Source organism: Tympanuchus pallidicinctus, unplaced genomic scaffold (assembly GCF_026119805.1).
Source record: "Tympanuchus pallidicinctus isolate F22 unplaced genomic scaffold, pur_lepc_1.0 scaffold13, whole genome shotgun sequence".
In the NCBI taxonomy this organism is placed as follows: domain Eukaryota; kingdom Metazoa; phylum Chordata; class Aves; order Galliformes; family Phasianidae; genus Tympanuchus; species Tympanuchus pallidicinctus.
The window spans coordinates 592,127-612,658 of NW_026294648.1; positions in this window are offsets into that span (position 1 = coordinate 592,127).

Sequence of the window (20,532 nt, forward strand, 5' to 3'; positions counted from 1 at the left end):
CCTCTGTAGAGAGGGCTGCTCCTCTCTGTTCTTGCAGACCTCCTGCATTCCGCTATCCCACTGGCAGAGCTATGGCCAGAAGAGTTTCTGCCACTTGGTCCTGCATGTGAATTTTCTATGAATGACACATCAGAGAGAATTCCCAGCAAGGCTGCAAAGCTGGAACCACTGCTCTCAGGCAGGCTGCTGACAGCGCCCAGGGGAAATCTATGGGGCTGTGCTGCAGTCGGCACCCCCAGTGCAGAGGATGACAGCCTGCGAATTCATAATAGCCCCATGTCTCCTGAGAGTTTTCAGTTTGCTATGGGATTGACAACAGTAGGAAATATTTTCTCACTGTACTTTCCTTATTCTCTTCAATAGCTCTTATAGCAAAGCAGTGACAGTGCTACCGGTACCCCAATACCTCGTATGAATAATTAACTTTCTGGGAAGTGTGGATTTAGGGAACAGCTGGGTTTCACTCAAGTGGTCATATATTTTCCTGAAAAAGAGCTTCTGTTTGGGAGCATAGTTTGTGCAATCAGAATTAATCAGCTTGGGTCTGCTCTTCTGTTCATGGGCAGCTAAATTCCTGTCCATCTTTGTTTATGAAAGGTTAATAAAAGCAAGCAAGTGATCAGAACTTCTTCAGAGAAACAAATATTGAACACTGAATCGCTAACAATACCTCCCTGTAACTGAGCATTCCATCAACCATTATTTTCTCCAAGCCAAAAAATAATCTATTCTTTTTTCTGAGTTTTTTTACTGCTAGGAGACTACTACACCTTTCAACCATATCTCCTAATTGTCATCAGCAGCATTACTCTCCCACACATCTAGGAACTAGCTCTAGAATTCTGCACAGTGCCAAAGATTTCTGGCAACAAAACAGTCACATATGGAGGACTGGGAGGAGGGGGTATTTTAACTGAACATCCCATCAGGAACATATCCCTGCTTCCTTCTAACAAAACTTTCCTTTATAGTTCTGAGATGTTTTGAAACAAACAGCTTAATTATTAAGGATACTTAACGCACTGCACACCTCCACAACAATTGTCAAAGTCTACAGCCAATTTACTGAACATAAGTCAAATTTCACATATCTGGGTACTTGCTTCTTTGAACAGAGTTCTTAAAAGCAGATGTCAGATTCTTGATGAATCTTATTATTTACTCTGGGCTATGATATCTGAAGTTAGATTTTGAATCTGACTCCTGTCAGAGTGATTGAAGTCAAAACACTTTGTTTTATCTTCTGTTTATGCACGCAATCGGCTCCACAAAACTCTGCTACTTGAAACACAGCTAAAAACTACTTTATATGTTTACTCCCTGGCATTCTTTTCTTTCTCTGAGATGGACTCCACAAGTAATCATAATTGAAAAAAAGAAATCAAAGATTAAGTTTGCAAATAGTACTCAGAAGTCAGGAAAGATTTATTTTTAAAATAAAAAGAAGGAAGGAAGGAAGGAAGGAAGGAAGGAAGGAAGGAAGGAAGGAAGGAAGGAAGGAAGGAAGGAAGGAAGGAAGGAAGGAAGGAAGGAAGGAAGGAAGGAAGGAAGGAAGGAAGGAAGGAAGGAAGGAAGGAAGGAAGGAAGGAAGGAAGGAAGGAAGGAAAAATATTTTATGTGGGGATAAGGTCTGATGATCTTCACAAAATATGTTTCAAAGTGACCACATTTTCATGACAAAAATCCACTGGCCTTTCAATATAAAACTAAGAATCCAATTATAATTTGAGCTATTATTTTAAGGCATGAAGGAGTTGAGAGAGCAGTCTGCTGTTACAAAGCACAAGAAAAACTGTCAAATGAAGCTGAGATTTCTGTGCTGATATCCACTTTCTTTCAAGCTGCTTTGAAAACACTCCCTCTTGGCAGAAGCATTTTGAGGATTTGATCCTAATATGTGCTGGTCAGAATGAGATGAGGAGCAGAGCTGGTCTGATACAGTCTTCAGATCCACCAAAGGCATTAAGGCATTTTTGTTTATTTTATTTTTCTTATCTGCACCTTCTCTCTCACTTGCAGGTCACTGATATTCTTATTTCCAGTGCCAGTAACCTAATGTCACCCTGCAGATTGGTTTTTACATGTATAGGATATAAAGGAAGAATCTGTTCTAAAACGGGGAAAACTAGGCATTCTTTTCCATCTAATTGCTTATCACTATTAGAACTGGAACTTTGTTGTCATAGAGGAGAGTGCAGTATCTCTGTAACAAGCTGCATGATTAACCATCACAGTTGCAGGGGTGAACTATGTTGCTCATGTTTCTTTTAAGTCTCCAGATACCCAGCTGTTCTACAGATTCATGGTTATTGATTTGGGAAGCACTTTATGGATAGTCATGTCAGAGTTGTATGGCAGCCTCCTATGCTCTATGTGACTTCTGACTCTGTTGCAACACAACAAGATCTGCAAGTCAAGACAAATTTGTTACTCCAGTTCCCACATCTCAGAAAGTCTTACCTATCTAATATAAATTGGGGTGATATGAGAGAGACAAACAAGGGTTAAATATATACAGTTGATCTAAATGATTATCTAGGAAAAAGGTTTGGTGCAGAGTGGCTAGCAAGCCTGTGTAGCAGAAAAGGATTTGGAGGTATTAGTTAACTGCCTGTTGAACACAATCCAGCACTGTGCCCATGTGGCTGAGAAGACTAATGACATCCTGTCTTGCATAGAAATAGTATAGTCATCAGGAGCAGGAAAGTGATTGTTTCCTCATGCTCAGTTCTGATGAGGTCACACCTCAAGTACTGTGTTCAGTTTGTGCCCCTCACAAGAAAGACATTGAGGTCCTGGAGTGACCTGAGCCCAGGGAAGAGAACGAAGCTGGAAAAGGGTCTGGAGCACAAATCTTGTGGGGAGTGGCTGAGGGAACTGGGATGGGTCAGTGTGTAGAAGAGGAGGCTCAGAGGAGACTTCATTACTCTCTACAGATTCCTGAAAGGAGGTTGTGGTGAGGGGAGTGTTGGCTTCTCTTCCAGGTAACAGCAGTAATTTCTTCTCAAAAAGGGTGATGAGGTGATGGAATGCCAAGGGAAGTGATGGAAACAGCATCCCTGGAGGTGTCCAAGAAACACGGAAATGTGGCACTTGGGCATACAGGTTAGTGGGCATGGTGGTGATGGATTGATGGTTGAACTTAGATGATCTTAGTGGTCTTTTCCAATCTTAATGATTCCATGATTCTATGAATGTTCTTTCCGAAGAAATAACAGAGGCCGTATTATCTGGGCAAGGATTGCTCTGTTATTCTTTAAAACAGGCATGGCCTACTCAGACACACTTGTTTCAGGCAAGCAGCCCAAAATAGTCCTCACCCCGGCAGCAACTCTTCCCTGCTGAGTGGCCTGGCCCCGGACCCTCACCCGTCAATCAGCAAAAAAACCAAAATATTATCCCAAAATAATTCCTCTTTACTCAGTGTGGCCCAGGCGAGTCAAAAGGTTGGACAGCAATTGTTTTAAAGAATAAGGTTGGAACCAGCTTTCTACTAGAATCCTTATGCTGGTCAGTAAGTGCAAGTTTTGGTGGGAAATACTGTCCTTTTTAAGTTTTGTAATTTAGGGCTGCAGCTCTTCACTGTGCCACAACAGTTAAGACATCAGAGAGCAGAGGGAAATACGTACACAGTGCTGGTAATATATTTTTTTCACATCTCATTCTTTTTTTTCAGTTTACTGTTAGTATGAAAGCCCACTGTTAACTCATTTAGCATTTTGCCCTCACAAACAATATATGTTACTTGTCAAAATGTTTCTGCATTTTCTTTCAAGTCCGATCTTTCTATTTATTGTGCTCAGCCTTCTGTGATGAGTCTGTCCTTTTTAGAACAATGTGCAGACAGCAATTTTAAAGTATAAAAAGCACTTCATCTTACTCTCTGAATGAATAAAAGATTTGTTCTTGTGTCTAGGAACATTTTTAAAAGCTTACGTGCATGTCTAAGTGTTTCCAGTATCACAGTATTTTGGTTTTATGCAACAGTTTTAATTGGAGTGGATTTCATATTCAATTTTAAAACCATGGTTTTGGAAGATGGTGACATTGACACTGCCATTGCATTATGCAGCCTACTGTCTTAAAAATAGTTTGTATCTTTGCATTGAGTATCCTGACATCGAGTAGGTATGTTAGCCAGATTTAATAGAAGTAAACAACAAAGAAAAACAAACAGCAAAAACAGAATAAGGAACACTCACTACACTGATATACTTCTGGTATTTAAAAAGCCATTTCAATTTTGTTATTTGGTCCTACTTCACACAGTAGATGACGACCAGTGATATTAACTGATTGATTCGTCTTAACAAGTAAACGTGTCAATTATCTAGTGTTTAGATATAATGTTACTTCTAAGACTATGAAATACAGATATGTTGAACAAAATTGTTTTATAGTTTAGGGAAAACAGATGTGAGCAAGACAACCCATAGACAGAGATATGTGAAATATAGATCTTATATGTAATATAAGTCTTTTCTTCTTACGTACTCTGCATAGAACAAAACAAAACAACCTTCAACCGTTAAAAAAGATTTACGTTGAACATCTTCAATAGTAAGAATATTAGGAACTGGATTACACTCCAAGGTTTTGGCCTTGCCATCATTTCAGGTTTTTAAGAAGAACGAATAATGACAAATTATTCTTGAAAATTCTTTAAGTATATTTGATTCTGCCCAAGGGGCGAGAGATAGGCTGGATGACTTCTCAGGGTCCCTTCCAGAGTTATTTTGTCTGAACCTGTGGTAACTGCAAGTCTTTAGAGTATTCATTCAAATATGGAGAACACCCATGATTGTAAGCTGTTTATTGCAAAAGCTATCTAAGTTTTCTGAAAGGAAGGGATTTATCAGACCCACACAGCATCTAGAACCAGAAAACACACAGAAATTTTGCCTCTACTGTACTGAAAGCATAAATAATAATGTGAAATATGACGAAAGGAATGAAGAGAACTCCATTTTACAGAATCCAACAGACTAAAAACCACACGTGATTTTGAACAGAGCAGCAAGTGCTTTGACAATTGTCTGGTCCTGAAGGAATATATTTTTGCATTCTTGCAAATTTCCAGTTAGTGTCCAACCACATACTTTAAGCTGAGATTTCATTCCCACTAGGTAAGGTTTTAGGAGGAGTGCATTTAATCTTTCAGCCATTAAATTACATTGGAAATGAAGAGCTCCTGTACGTATACTTTGTTTTTCTCTTAACTATCTGACAATTTTAGTTTAGTTTGGGTTTTTGACTAAGATTTTAGGTTATAATCAGTTATAAAAGATCCTAAATAAAAACTATTTCAAGAAATACTGTGGTTAAATACACAGCTTTTAATCATGGAGCAGAAGAGCTTTCAGGAGATATGACTGAGTCCTTCCTACTCAGACACTGTGCTTACCAACAGACAGTTATTTTTCAAAACCTACCATGCTTCTAATTTATTTCAAAAGTTTCTAGTCCATTTCTGCTGCAAAACTATTTGGTATTTCCTCTCACTGAAACATTTTCAAAACTTTTGCCAGAATAGTATTTATAAATATTATTCACTTTTCAAGAATGTATCTTAAGTCTCTCTTGTGTCTAGATGGAAAGAATTATTTCCTTACACATTTATCTTCCGTCTTCCTTCTTCTGATAGGAAAGTAATAGCACCAGCTGGCGTTTGAAGAAGTCCTGTTCTGTCTGTCAGATTTTCATTTTACTTCTGAATGGCTTGAGTTGTTGTTTTTTTCTTTTTCTTTTTTTTCTTTTTGCAAAGTAGGTTCTCTCTTGCGCTGTTTTTGCCTATTTTGATGGCAATTTTAATAATAATTTTGAATAATATGTGCATTATGCCTCATTTTTTTCTTCAAAGAAATGCATGCGCTGCTGGGAGTGTTTAGGGGATGGAAATTGTCACCTCATTAATGTTGCTACTGTTTAGGGATTCAAACAAGACATCTAAGCTAGCTGACTAAAACCCCGTGGGCATCTCAGACAGTAAAACCACAGATCTGCATTTGACAAGTCTTTAGAACAATTTTTCTCCACCAGTTTAGGACTGAAAGAAAAGCTCTCAAAATATCTCAAAAAGGAGCAGTAATAAGTTATTTAACGATGAATGATGGAAGAATCTGTGGCTGTCAGGAAGATGATAACAATTCCATTAATGTGGAGAAGATTTATTTCCTCATCTGGAACAATGCATATGAGACCCAAAGTCAGCACGAAAAGTGATATGTGAAGGTTCCAATGTGAGAATGGTTTAGATGAGTATTTCTAACACAAAATTTAATAAATTTTAAAAATAGACCATTGGATTTGCAGTTCATATTTTGATCTCCATCAGACAATTGCCAGTGGGCAGTTATTTCTTATGTTAAATGAATGCTTGCAAAAATGTTTCTGCATATATTGCCTTGGACAAACACAGTTTTCCTAGCTATGCCCACTGGCTGAGATTTGGGTCACTGAATAATACCCAAACATCAGTCAGAACACCAAGCTTCTTTGTACTGAAACCCGGGTCACCACACACCCCAACACATCTCATTAAATAATACTGAGTTTCTACATTCACAGTGTATTACCAAGAATTCCTGTTGGATGTTTCATGAAGTAAGAGAACGGGAACTCTCTGCTCCAATCTAGGAACACTGTGTTGAGGGAACATGTTCTTTTTTCCACTCAGTATAAAACTGTCAGTCTGAGCTAGCTATCACTGTAGACAGCGTGCTAGAAATTGGCACAGCTCAGATCAAGGAAGGAGAATGTATTTTTGTAGAAGAGTTATCGTTGACAGCACAAGAGGAATAAATTAGAGTAAGAAATAAAAGAAGATGGGTCCCCATGGCATCATCTTATAGGAATTTAATATTCTGAAATATTTCACTTTCTATTGTATCTACATGCCATTCATAATACAGACATGGCAATATCCAGAAAATAAATGAGGTGTAATTTTCATGCTAATTGTGCTGGATGTACCCATACTTTTTTCATATTTATTTTTATGGCATGCTTTTAAAATATAAAAAAGGCAATAATGTTTAAACACACAAATTTGGTTTTAGCATTGTTTTGCCTTCTGCGTTCTTTCTGTTTTGCATAATAATTCCCAAATAGCCTTTCATCCTGTCTTCTCACTTTAATCCCCAGGTGACACTTATTTAGTCCTGGGGGTTTCTTTTCAATCCTTGCTGAACCAAACCTCAAACAAAATGTGCAGGTTTCCTTAGAAAGGGCAAGAAATAAAAATAGAAGGTCTAACATTGTGTCACTTGTAATTGTGCAAAGCAGGAGCAATATAAATGAAGTTAAGGAATTCTCTAATTTTACATCAGTGTATATGACATGAAAGAATTGAATCAACTGGAGGCATTCACACAATGTCATGTGATGCAGATCAATTTTTTTTTCATTGCAGATGTGTATTTCAAATCTAATTATAGATTAAACCCTCCAACCAGTTCTTGAGTTAGGATATAGTTAGAGCCATTTTAATAACATGTTTCATAAAGGCACCCTAAGCTGAAATCTCTGTAATTTATTTATCAATGTTCTTTAATATTTAAGGCAGTTCACTTTTATTTATTTATGTATGTGAGGATTTATTAAATATGACTGTCACCCTCTATGGGTGAGTCTACAAAACTGACATCAGAAGACTCTTAAGCTAAACTGATGTAACTCACTATGAAATCTTCCCACCATTCCTTTGCAGTCACAACATTCAGATGCTGTCTGGGATCAGGGAAAGCAAATTCACATAGGAGCTTTTTAAGGTTTGAGAAATCAGAAATCTAGTGACTCTTGAATTATTTTCCCCAGGTGATCTATCTAGCAGCAGATAACAGGAGGATACGGAATTCTGTACTCTAGCTGAAACTATATATATTATCTTGGGCCTAACAGCCTAAGAATGGGAAATTGATCCACATCCACAATTATGCTGAAAAAGCACTGAGTGTAAGCCAGAGGCCTAGTTTGTATCCTGCTTATAACTAAGAATATCCTTTGATTCATCTCACAAAGGACAAGAATAATGCAAGAGTTTATGCCAGTATATTTGCTGTTTATCCTGTTTATGGGTTTTTTCCCCTCAAAAAATGGTATCAAATCCCAAATTTAATAACTTCCTCTTTTGGATGGACTGGTACAACTTCCCTAGCAACTGCAAGTTTTGCTACTCTTTGCTTAACTGTGATTTTTTAGAGATGTGTTGGAAAATCAGCAGTCATACACATTAGGCTAATTAGGCTAGATTTAAAATTACACTCCCAGAACTATTACTGAGCCAAAATTTGATGCAAATTTCTGTGTCTGTTTTTCATATGCCCTACTGCAGCACCATGCCAATTTTCACATCTGTTCATGTTAATCCAGGAACAATTAACATATCCTTCCCTTATTCAAAAAATACCCTACTTGAGAAAGAGCTTAATCTGCAGCAGAACCAGAGCAAGGCATGATGAGGATACATAACACAGTGTCAAAGATCAGATGAGCAAGGCCCAATGATCATAGCCCTTGACATGTCCCATATTATAGTTATCCTTGAGTCTCACAGCAGTTTGAAATAGCACACAAGACAGCTGGCAGGGTTATTATTGGGACTTGCTCATCTAACCAGTGAGCTACAAACAGATGTGTATGAAATAAGAACCACAGCCATTGACACATCTCACACACCAGACAGCGGGCAAAGTGACTCAACCTGACAGGAAGAGGAAATTGTGTGTGACATGTCCTTCACTTCAATGAGTATCATGTCATTCCTGGCCCAACTTTTCACTTGAATCACCAAATGCTATTTGACAGGACATACATGTGATTTCTGGGGTGATGAAAGTCCACTTATATACCCACCAAGAAAAATTAAAACAGTGACTGTGCAGCATGAAAAAAGAATTCTTGCACTTAAACATATTAGTAAAATACCTTATCAGGAAATCAGAATTAATTTTTTAATTACGCTGTGAACTATAATTTCTTATAAATACTATCTGCAAGCATCAACAACCGTATTCTAGTAGAGTAACTGCCAATGGACACATTTTGTTCTTTCTTACAAATCATTTGTCTGCTTTCAACAGCACTATTTCTAACTGATAGGACTGAAAACATAGTTCTGCACTGATAGGAACTTATGAGATAATGAGAAACTCTGTGAGAAGGGAGGAGAGACACCAAACTGCAGGTACATGGCTGCGACAACAAAAGATTCAGAAGCCAACTTAATCAGGTGTTTCTGAACAGCAGCTCTTGTTCATGTATCTGATTCCATTGTCCTGGCTTTCTTTTCCAAACTCAAGACTCCAAATCAGAGAAGAAATTGACATTTTATGGTAATGAAAAAATCATTAAGCTCACAGATACCTGTAATTATTTCATAACTGTCTTTCATACTGCAATTTCTGCAGGTAAAAACGTGGTCTAAATGCCATGGGCATAGTCATAATGATGTGAATAAGAATGAATTGCCTGTGCAACCACAAGTATGTGTATAGATGACACTATCCTTTCAGTTCTGACTCTGTAAGAACCTGTGATAATACATACAGCACTGCAAAATGGACTGACTACCAGTGAGTGACACAGAAAGCTCAGTGCACGAGAATGTAACAGCGCTGTGTGCTGCCCCACATCTACCGTATTGTTTGTCGATTTGAGAGAAATTCACTTGTGAGCATTTCAAAGCGTCAAGAAGCAGATATTTTTAAAACTGTAGACAATGTTATAAGCTCATGTAAAGAATGTAATGCTACTGATCTTGACTGCATGATAGATTTCTTCATTCCCTCAAGATCACTAGGAACTGCAATGAAACAGGAATTGCTAAGATGCCCACTCAGAATTTACTTCTGTATCACTGAAATACAAGCCCTCATCCATCAAAATATTTGATCATGTGCTGAAAATCGAATAATTAAGAGCTCAATATTGGACTCTGTCATCTTTCATAGTTTACACAAAGCTTTGTGCACTATGCTAGATTTTATATGAATAAAAATACTCTCAAAACCTGCACTTACCCTCACTTTGCAAGCCACATGATAGTAGAGAACAGAATCAGGAGTTGGAAGGGACCTCTGGAGATCATTGAGTCTTATACACCCACGAAAAGCAGTTTTCCTACAGTAGGTTGAGGAGGAAAGCATTCATGCAGGTCTTGCATATCCCCAGAAATGGAGACTTTCCTACCTGATCAGCCTGGTCCAATGCTCTGCCATCTTCACAGTAAAGAAGTTCTTTACATGTTTGTGAGGAACTTCTTGTGTTTCAGTTTTAGCCCACTTCCCCTTGTTCTGTCAGTGCACGCCACTGAAAAGTGCCCGGTCCCATCCACTTGACTCCTGTATTTTAGCTATTTAAAATAATTTATATTGTCTCCTCTCAGTTTTCTCCAGGCTGAACAGCCCCAGATCTCTTAGCCTTTCCTCATACAGGAGATGCTCCATACCCCTAATAATCTTTGTGGCCTTCTGATGGACTTTCTCTAGAAGATCCCTGTCTTTTTTGAGCTGAGGAGCCCAGAACTGGACACAGTGTTCCAGATGTGGCCTCACCACGGCAGAGTAGAGGGGAAAGATCACATTTCTCCAGCTGCTGGCCACATTCCTTTTTGATGTACTCCAGGAGATCATTGGCATTCATGGCCATAAGGGCACTCCGTTGGCTCACAGCTAACCTGTTCGCCACCAGAACCCATAAGTAAGTCCTTCTCTGCAGAATTTCTTTCCAGTAGGTCATCCCATATCTTGCAGTGATGCATGTGGTTATTCCTCCCCAAATGCAAGACTCTGCATTTGCTCTTATTGAATTCCATCAGATTTTTCTCCATCTGACTCTCAGGCTGTCCAGGTCTTGTTGAATGGCAGCACAGCCTTCTGGCGTGTCAGCCACCCCTCACAGCTTTGTAGTATCACTAAATTTGTAAGGGTGAACTCTATCCCTTCATCTAAGACATTGATGAAGATGCTGAACAAGACCAGTCTCAGTACTAGCACCTGGGGAGCTCTGTACCACTGATCACAATCCTCTGAGCTCTGCCAATCAACCAGTTCTCAGTCCACCTCTTGGTCCACTCACCTATCCCACACTTTCTAAGCTTCATTACTAGGATGCTGTGGGATACAGTGTCAAAAGCTTTGTTGAAATCAAGGTGCACAACATCCACCATTCTCCCCTCATCTATCCATCTAGACCGAATGATATCTGTTGGTAAAGTATATGCACAAAAGGATGTTGCAAAATTCCCACCCACCTCCTTGTTACTCACTTGTACATGTAAACAACCTCTAATAGTTTGTATTCAATAATTAACATTTTTACTGATGCTTTGAACTATCAGATAATACCAAAGCATATGCAGTAGAGAATAAAGCAGATTTACAGTGCTAACAGGAATTATTAATGGCAACATTGGCACTATGACAGATAGGCAATGTATACCATAAATTATGAGTTGTTATTGTAATTGTTTAATTAGTCATGCTAGAAGGTTAATCAAGGTTTTATTCCTGGTATTTAATTCTGCAAGTCCTGTTGCAGTTGATGAGAATTAGGGTTCCAGCTCAGGTATTAGAACAGGATGGGCATTGGCTACGGTAAGCAAGAGAAGTGACAGTGAAAAAAAAAGCATTGCTCTGTCAGCATTTTCAAAGGCTGAACTAAGTTTCCTGAGTTTCCATGTTCTTCTCTTCTGTAGTCTGCACCTGGCTGCAGTTATTGAGCTGTTTCCCTGGCCAAGTGTACGCCAAGCTCCACAGCAGCTCTAACTGTGGTTTTGTTTTTATTTTATCCTGTTATACATCTCTAGTGTATAAACTCCATTTTAAAGGAGGTACACAGCTCCAGGACAGACAACCCAGGTGTATGGGCCAACCCTACTGCTGGCTTTCTTAGGATTTCTTCTACTGATGATTCCTGAATCAGACAGCTTTGCAGCCACTTGCAATAAAAATACTAGTGAAACTAGAAAGAACATAATTTTCAGTCAGAAGGTTCAAGATCCCAGAAACTCTACATCGCTTTCAAATCACCAGGTGTAAGTATTTGAGAGGTTTTTTGAAGGTTTTCTGATTCATGAAGAAGTGAAAATATCAACAATGCAATCTGACACCAAATCTAATCCTGAACATTTAAATAACCAATTAGTCAGAAATCAAACTCATTAGACAGCTTTTCCACTTTTTGCTCAGTGCCAGTGACAAAATTTGGACCCACAAATAGTCATGTTTCTGCCTCTATTTCATTTTGAAATAAAGACAGAGATGATTAAATCATATAACTGTCCCTTGATATATCTGCTATTTATACACAAAATATAGAAATATTTGAAATAACGGGAAGTGGGCTTTATGAACATATGCTTTATCATATACTTTATTTCAGCTTCTTAGACATTAGCATTAATATTTCTTTCAAAACATTTTCATGTAATGGGAGCATTAACAGCTTATCTTATGTTGATTCTTTGGTGTCTAATAGTAATCAGCACAGACTTCTCTTTTGGGGGGCAATTCTGAGATCATCTTCTCTATTTAGCTTTCTACTTTCACAAAACCTGAAGCAATATGATTATCTGGGTGATATGTATCCCTTCGTCAAGTTCATCTGAAATTTGCTGATGCTTTAAAAATATGACTGGGAGGTAGAGAAAACACATAGATACACAGATGGCCCAATCACTTCAGTCTTCTTTGTGAAAACAATTTTAGAACTGGTGATACACCAGGCTAATGCCAACCATTTCACTGTGGAGATGGGTCTAAGTGCTTGAAGCATGATAATGTATTCCTCTAAATTTTTTCAACTGGAATCAGTGTTCGAAAGCACTTTCCCAATTGGGAAAGTAGTCTGTGAAATATGTTCCTAATGTAGGCCCTTTGAAATTCAACTGCAGCTTTTAAAAAGAGAATCTAGAAAACATAGTAAGATGAACAGAACAGGAGCCATTTGCCAATAAGAAATAGCACAAAGGGCCATCAGCCTATGTCCCCCTGCCTGGGTCACTGCTCCTTGCAGTTAATAGAGCAGCTATTTACATCTATCACCATTTGTAGAACATACTAAACTACAACATAATTGAGGTAACGCATAATCATTTTCCTCCCCTGCTATCACTAACTTTGAACAGCTGTCACATAGTTATTAAAACATCCTTAAGCAACAGATTAGACATTACCCATGCACAGAAATAACTGCAAGTTGATAAACGATTTTATCTTTCTGAATTAGCAAGGAAATGCAAACAAAAACTTCTCAGCAGTGTAGTGGTTTCAGATGGGATGGAGTTAATTTTCCTCACAGCAGCTGGTTTTGGATCTGTGTTGATAACACGCTGACATATTAGCTATAGCTGAACAGCACCAAGACCTCCGTTTCTCACACTGTCCCACCAGCCAGCAGCGTGGGGATGCACAAGAAACTGGGAGGGGTCACAGTCAGGACTGATGAACCCAATGACAGATACTCCATATCACGTGGCATTGTGCTCTGCCATAAAATCCAGGGAAAAGAAGGATGAAGGGGAGGATGTTCACAGTTATGGTGCTTGTTTACCCGAGTAACTACTACGTGTGATGAAGTATGGCTTTCCTGGAAATGTCTGAATGTTTGCCTGCTGATAGAAAGTGGTGAAAGTGGTGAATGAATTACTTATCTTGCTTTAACTGCACTAGTCCTTCAGCACATTTGTCTTGCGGAATTGATTCAGCAGTGTCCTTTCAGCTCTCTTAGCAACAATTGTTTGTTTATACTGCAAAAAATAAATGAAAGATGGAATATGTAATCAAAGCGTGTCATGAATTACTACATGTAAGAAGGTGGACTGTTTCACTTAATTCCTGCTAGGTATTAAGCCAGCTCTATGGAATATTCTTAAACCATGCCTCAAAGTAGATTCAAAAAGTCATGGCAGATGTTTTGTATATTTCACTTATACAAATGAAAGTATCCCAAATATTAATAAGTGGGTCTACTTAATCAAATCCACTTAGAGATGTCTTTAGGGCATTTTCTGCCAAATCTCCATGTGGAAAAGTAGGTTGTGTTAATACCAGTTTTCCCAAGTGTCTCAATTATCTGTAAATGCTCCTTAATTTAAACGCTACAAGTCAAGAAACCTCTCAAATCTAAGATTAAGAAATCTCATTATATGACTTACAGACATCTTGCCCAGCCCCTGTTGCTTTATCCTAGAGAAGGAATATCTTGACGCTGCGGATGTTCATAGTGGTTACCTGTTCCCAAATTTATCACAGCCCCAAAAGCACTCACCTCAGGTGGATTGTTCAGATGAGCAATGTTGAAAATGTATGTAAGAATTTGTATAAACCAGAGGAAGCTGGTATTTAACAAGTACTTCAATTTAGCAAGTCAAACATCGGAAAAAGGAAACCTCCACTTCCCTTGGAGCATGGGTAATTTTCACCGTATGTGATCACTTGTGAGCACTATTCACAAATCTGGATCTAGTTCTTCTGGTTCAAATTTTTGCAGATGTTCAAGTCAAATTCTGTATTCAATTATTCCCAGTCCAGCCATTACAAAGCCATCACTGACCTTTCTGACGACTGCACACACTGACACAATAAATCACTATTTCCTTGAAGAGCAATTGAGCAGCTGGTCACAGCAACGAGGATGAAGGTTGAGAAAAGTCCACGTGTTAAGTTCTCGTGTCAGTATTATTCAGGTTTTAATTCACATGTGAAGTCCAAGACATAGGGTTGGCAGTGAGACAGAAGACCTGTTTCCACCACGGGAAAATGCTGTAGCCAAGGGCACACTTCTATAATAGAAGACTCTTGTTTTCACACACCTAAAAATGGTAAGGAGTCATACATTAGTTTATGATTTGAATTATGTGATAGGACTGCCCACAACCATGAGCAAACTGGATTTGATGACCAAATTAGCCTTTTCTACAATCTTTGCTTACTTTCCTGCTCAGCCTTTTAGCCCATGCTCTGTTTGGTCCGAATTCCATGGGATTTCTCCACATATTCATCTTACATAAGAATCCATATATACTGAACGAAAGTTTCATTAAACATTGGAACTTCCTGGATTTTTTTTTATTTTTTTTTTTTTTGCCTTCAGCCTTTCCCTTTGACAGCTAAATGTACCACGGGCTCTCAGGACACTGCCACTGTGCAAAAATCGTCTACTGAGAGAAAAAACTTAAGGCATTCTCTGCTTAATTGGAATGTGAGGACACAAGTCTTACAAACCAATGCAGACAATCTGTGTTATCCTGATCTTTCCTTTTGCAGCTTCTTTTTGCGTCCCTTAAGCCTGATTACATGTTAGTGAACACTGTGGTCTCCCATATTCTGTTTCAGACTTCTTGGCTGAGGTGAACACATGCAAAGCAGCATCTGAAGGAATGTGAATGTTGATTTCAAACTAGAACTAAAATACAAGGATAAAATTACAGTGTAACATCTTGTGCTCAGTCTCATTTAGAATGGAGCTCCCGCATATCTGATGAAGCATTTCGCTTCAGTGCTTTCCAATGAAGAAATTCTGCATCATACATGGGGAATTCATTGGCTGTGCACACAAATACACCCACACACAGAATTCTTCAATCAATACTAAAAGCTTATTACTACTAAAACAGTTATGAAAAGTCAAAAAGCTAAAAGGTATTCAGACCAGCCTCAACTAAAACTTCCTGTTTCCCCACTTCCCAGCATCTTTTCACGCTGTGCTTGACAACATCATATTTTCAAACAAGCTCTGCTGTAGTTGCAACAGGACTGAAAATACTAAAATGTAATTAAAGAACTTTGGATTCTAATTATTTACTGCAACTTTTTAGTGTGCAGTTTTTTATCTGTTGCATTTTAGGAATGATTCCTTGATGCTGTTAAAGCATCTCTGTAAATTTAATGGAGCCACCATGAATTATTGAGCTTGAACATTATAATGCTTTTCATGAAGCCTACATCTAGTTGGTACTTTACTGAAGCTGAACCTGATATCTCATGTCACCTCTTCAGAAAACAGTGCTTTTGTACAGTTCACACTGCCCAAGACGAGTCAGTTTTACCAATCTATCTTGCAGCAGCCAAGTGGGTCTAATTGCTGCATCAGAACATTTTATGTCAATGTTGCAAGTTTGGCTATCAGTATTGCAAGTTTGTATATCAGTGTTCTGCTGCAACTTTTTGACACATCCTCTAAGTGGGGAAACAAGTATATAACAGTAACACTGAAGGAGTATATTCTTTGCTGTTCAAAGTTTGTGTTCTAGGCCGGATCTACCATCCAGCAATTTTCTGCACATGAGGGGCAGCTGCACAGGAGAAAGGATTCAGTCACAGATAGGAGAAGACTTCCAGATACTGCTTGAGTGGCATTGATGGCATCAGCAGAACCAGCCAGCAGAATCATCAAAACTCCCAGCTGACTCTGTCCTGCTGAGCAGTCTGGCATCGGCTGGTCCTGGAATTTCCAAAAGAGAGGAATTTGCCATCCTCTTCCTTATCTGCCTGCACAAATCTACCAACACCTCAGAATCCAGTGTGTGAATTAAACAGTATTTCAGCTGGAACGACTATAAAAAGGGAATAAGTGAAATTTCCAGTGCTAGTTTCATTTAAAAGGCTCATAAAATGTAAGCTTTTTAGTGAAAACATAAATACAGCTGTAATGTGTCTTTTCAGCCATTTGCAACTACTGCTAAAATCCCTAGAGAACTCAGGATGCTTTCTGGTTGGAGACATGCAGGTGAGCTATCTCTGTGGGTTACAAGTTACCATGTTAAGCAGTAAAATGTCAGTGTCCTGTCAGAGCTCTGTAATCACCATATCTGGTTAGAAAAAAATGGAGTTTTTATCACTTCCTCCTTGTTTTTATAATCTCAGTCCCTCTATTTCTTTTTAGTAGTAGTACACAATATCAAGATTTTATTCTTGTGAACAACAACAAAAAAAGTTCTTATTAGAAAGCCTGCACACATTTCCTTTTGTGTCACATTGCTCTGAAAGTTACTTCTAATTCTTCAGTTAAGTCACCAAACCAAAATGAATTATTCATAGACCATTGAAACACTTCACTGATGTGTTGGAAGACTTAATTAAATAATACTTGTGAAGCAATCTGAGAAATACAGAAAAACTGAATAAGATTCATTTACAGTCACTTCTTTTTCTATATTCTGTTTCACTGCTATGGTATGTCTGACCCGTCACTTCCCTGGCTCTAAAATGCACACTCAATAATGCTAAGGCAGCTGTCTCCTTGGTCTTCCTTGTATCTCACTGTAGTTACTAAGGTTGATGTAATGCAAAAAAAGTCCAATACAAAAACAACACAAAATTCTGTTATAGATTGTCTTAAAATGTCACGCATTCAGGAACCATTCGTACCTTTGCTTGTTCACCTTGAAAGCTGAGACCCCAGATCCTTAGAATCATAGAATTGCTCAGACCATTAAAGACCACTGAGTCCAACCACAATACAGTCATCCTACCCTAACTCTAACAACCCTCTGCTAAATCATGTCCCTGAGCACCACATCCGGATGGATTTTAAACACATCCAGGGATGTGACTCAACCACCTCCTTGGGCAGCCCACTGCAATGCTTGACAACCCTTTCTGTAAAGAAGTTTGTCCTGGTATCCAACCTAAACTTAACCTGGCACAACTTAAGGCCATTTCCCTTCATCCTGTCACCTGTTGCCAGTGAGAAGACGAACTCCATTCTGCTGTAAGCACCTTTCAGATACTGGAGGAGAACAATCAGGTCTGCCCTCAGCCTCCTTTTCCCCAGACTGAGCAGCCCCAGTTCCTTCAGTCTCTCCTCATAGGCCATATTCTCCAAGCCCTTCCCCAGCCTTGCTGCCCTTCTCTGGACCTGCTCCAGCACCTCCATTCCTTTTTGTACTGAGCTGCCCAAAACAGAACACAGCACTGGAGGTGAGGCCTCACCAGTGCCGAGTACAGGGCAGGATGACTTCCCTGGTCCTGCAGTGTGATACCTGCCTGTAGCAGACTCCCACAGTAATGTCAGTCTTATCGGCCTTCACTTTTATTCTGACCCATAAGCTCTCAACCCTATCATCACCATCATTGATTTCCACATATTCACATTCTTTCTTAACATAGAGTGCTCCACCACTGCTTTCCCTGCCTTGCCTATCTCTTTTGAAAAGTTGGTAGTAAGTTGGTGTAAGTTATTCTACCATGTTTCTGTGATGACAACCATATCATAGCTTTCTGACCACACAATGGCCTCCAGCTTCTCCTATTTATCACCCATGTTGTGTGCATTAGTGTAAAAGCACCTGAGCTGGGGCTCCTTTTGAGTGGCAGTAGTCCTAATACCCTCATGATCCTAATCAAGTGTTTCCAAAGCCACAAACCTCACACCAATCCTTGTGTTCTTCCTACAAAGAGGTGAGTCATTCTTCTCCTTCACCAAGACACAAGACTGTGGGATCTTACTAGCACATCCCTCTGCTACAAGCACTGGCACATTACATATAGGCTCTGCTCTAGTGCCCTCAGTTATACTCCCACTCTTCTTTGTACCTAATTTAAATCTCTATCAATGAACCTTCCCAACTCCTGTCTTAAGACCCCTTTCCACCAGAGGGAGAAGCTACTCCTATCGAGTGCCAGCAGGCCTGGTCTCGTGCAAATAGAGCAGAGGTCAAAAAACCCAAAACCCTGCCAGGCACATCAGGCTCAGAGCCAGGTATTAATCCATTTGCCCATCATGTTTAGTTCCTTATTGTTCCCTATAATTGGAGGGATAGAAGCAAACACAACTTGTGCTTCTGAACCCATTACCAGTTGCCCCATGTCTCTGAAGTTCTCTTTCATACTCGTTAGGGAAATTCTTCCTATATCATCACTACTTATCTGAAACATCAATAGGGGTTAGTAACCTGAGGGCCGAACTAGGGAAGGAAGTTTCTTCCTTATGTCTTTAATCTGGGCTCCCGGGAGGCAACAGACCTACCTGTGTAGAAGGTCTGGTCTACACAGTGACCCTTCTTCTCCCTTCAGCAAAGAGTCACCAATGACAATGACCCATTGTTTTTTCTTTGCCGATGAGGTTTTAACACTAAGTGATGTCTGGTTAGATTTTGGTGACATCACCAAGTGGAGTGAACCATCATCATCACCATGGCCTCCAGAGCGCTGTACCTGTTCTGCAGGAGCAGCTGGGGAGGCAGGGGAATCTCTGGGAAAACACACCTGCATTGTCGGTCAGGGTCCTTTTGCCACTGCCCCACGCCCCCCAATTCTTCACCATTGTTGCTAGGGGGAGGAGAGGACAGGAGGTTCACTGCAGCAGGCACACTGTCTGCTTGCTGGTTCTCCTCCGTGATGTGCTTCATGTGGAGCCTCAGCTGGCTGCCAAGATCTTGGGGCTGATAGGGTTTGACACCACCAGTCAACCTCCTTCTCAAATTCCTTTATGCTCCTCAGCCTCTCCACCTCCTCCTTCAGGTCAGACACAAGGCTGAGCAAGTCGTTTAGCTGGTCGTGTCTTACACAAGTGCTGTGTCCCTCACCTAGCACTGCAAAGGCCAAGCACTCACTACAGCCACAGAATTGCACACTACTATGTCGTTTCAGAACTCAGTGTGGATCTCTGCATTTTTCTTGGCAGTAGCCTTCCACCAGGGTGCAGCCATGGCAAACCAGCAGACTCACTAACACATAATAGCCTTAATGTGGTGTGACTGATCAGCCCTGCCCTGCTGGTAGTACTAGCACCGCCCTTGCCCCGTTACCAGGTGGTTAACAGATGCCCCCCGCACTTACCACTCTTGTCACAGTGATAACACCTCCCCCCCCCCATCCCAGAAGCTTTTTCTAGGCAGTGGGGAGTGGATGCAGAGCTGTTTCTTTCACAACACCCACATCACTTCAGCCACTCTTGTGAGAGCTGCCGGGCTGCTCTGTTATCTCGGGGTTCCCTGGATGAAGGAACCAACCGAAACCCCCCTGCACTTCGTGATCAGCCGCTGATGTTCTGGCTGGGACAGCTGCAAAGCAGCAAACCTCAGTGATCAAGGGATCACTTGCATATGAAAACTCTGTCTATGTAAGCTCAGTTTGTAATTTGAGCTAGCAATCTCAAACACCTTGTTGAAGGTCTCTGGCCATTGGCTAGCACTACTGTATATCAGTGTACGTGGTCATAATCATGTCATTACTTTAGACATCATCAGAACATGGGTTTAACAGGCACTGGTATTTCTGGAGTTTACTGTACATGCACAAATATAAATGTTATTTCACACTGACTACTTTTGGTAGATGTCTCTATGCATGTTGCATTATTCCTTCATGCTGCATTATTCCTCCGTGCTGCAACCACCCTCTAAGCATCTTCCACCGCATCTTCTTTGATCTCTCTCCATTGCCACAATTCACTTGGCTGCCTTCTACTGGCAACTCATGGTACTTACTTCAGATGCTTTCCCATTCAGCTGTCAGTTACCTCTGCAATTAACAAATGGACAAAGCTTTAAAGAAGATTCTGGTGAATGTCTGTCTGGACTTTTTGATT